This window comes from Sinocyclocheilus anshuiensis, unplaced genomic scaffold, assembly GCF_001515605.1.
Source record: "Sinocyclocheilus anshuiensis isolate Anshui unplaced genomic scaffold, SAMN03320099.WGS_v1.1 scaffold669, whole genome shotgun sequence".
Lineage (NCBI taxonomy): Eukaryota > Metazoa > Chordata > Actinopteri > Cypriniformes > Cyprinidae > Sinocyclocheilus > Sinocyclocheilus anshuiensis.
In genome coordinates, this window is record NW_015536499.1 from 458,419 (window position 1) to 459,943 (window position 1,525).

Below are 1,525 nucleotides of genomic sequence, written 5' to 3' on the forward strand. Positions count from 1 at the left end.
GTTTGAACAGACATTTGATTGGCAAGAGCTGCACATGTGATTTTTTATTTTTTTTTGCATTTTTTTTGGACATTTCTGCTTTTATGTGCCACATACAGGTTTGGAAATTTTTGGGGTGAACTATTCCTTTAAGCAATTCCTTCAATTATGAGCTCATGTGAAGGAATGAACTTCAGCACACACACACACACAACCATTAAACAGCTCGTTTCGTTAGCGGGCCCCAGCTTGTGAAGAGACTAATTAACATTTTTATGCAAATGAACTTCTTGTCTTTCCCATGCCTAATTATTTCTGGTATTCTAATATTACTCTCACTTTGATGTACAATTTCTGTAAGTTTGATCGCACCCTCCACCATCGGCTGTGTGTGAGAGAAAGAGTAAAACACAGAACTTACAAAAGCAAGAGAGGTAAAAATGGGTTGATTCCCCCTGCAGCACTACAAGAAGACTTATTTCTTGACATTGGAAATTTGTAGTTGTTTGCTTGCCGTTGCGGTCGCTCACTCGCACACAAACACACGTGTACTTCTGGAGTGTCAGCTCTGAATACGGCTGTTAATATAATGATCCTTAAGGGGGAGCTGTCTCTCACACACACACACACACACACTCACCAACGGCTCCAGAATCAGCTGTCACACACGTCCTTTGTGTTATTAGAAAAAAAGACTGACCCTAGAGCTGATAGGAAGATTCCTCTTAATGTTTCCATGCTTTCTTCTGAGTATAAATCTTGTGTTTCTTTATTTTGGCTTAAGAAACACTAAGGTTTAACCTGACGGCTCCAGCGATAGGCAGGTGTGCGTGCCTGCAGGTGAGTTGAGCTCCAGCGATGGGCCGGTCTCTCTCTTTAACTTATAGCTCTGATATTCCACGGCTTCAGCTCCTAGGAGGGCACATTGGCACTGGTTTAAAAATTATACAGTGTAAAACTATCATCATGTATTTTCATAAAGATGAAATATTGCTATCTGCGCCCACTTACAAGGGTTTTATTAATGACAGGCTGTCAGGCCCGAGATGCCCTGCATATTCGCATATTAAACAGGCAGGAGCAGAAATGCTCCTTTTATTGCCTACAGACATAAATCAGTGTAACACGTCACCTCATCATTTACGCTCCCTGCGGCCAAGTCCTCTCTTATTTAAATGAATTGGCGGAGCGCTCTGATTGGTTGGGTGGCATGCAGGCCGGTTTAGGTGGGGTGACACCGTAGCAGTTTAAATTGATATACTGTTTTACTATTAAAATGGTTCAGGCTTCCTCCACTCGGCTCCTCCATTTTTCGCTCATTCTCACACTCCTCTTATTCATCTCAGCAGCTCTGAGACGACAAGATTTTCAGACAGTGTGTTATTAAATACACAGTTTAACCACTTCGACTCTGGACTTGGATAAAAGCACTGATGCCATTTTTATGTTTGAAGCAATTTACAGGTGTCAGTCAATTTAATAATTTTATATTATTATTAAAATTACATACACACACACATAAATATAAATATAAATATATATATAT

General features: G+C 40.3%; 1 protein-coding gene across 2 annotated transcripts in view; it reads left to right on the forward strand.

The window, feature by feature from the left end:
• The window catches only part of wwox (WW domain containing oxidoreductase), a 278,900-nt gene that overhangs the window by 166,642 nt on the left and 110,733 nt on the right, over window positions 1-1,525 (forward strand). The gene's annotated exons all lie outside the window — the stretch shown is intronic.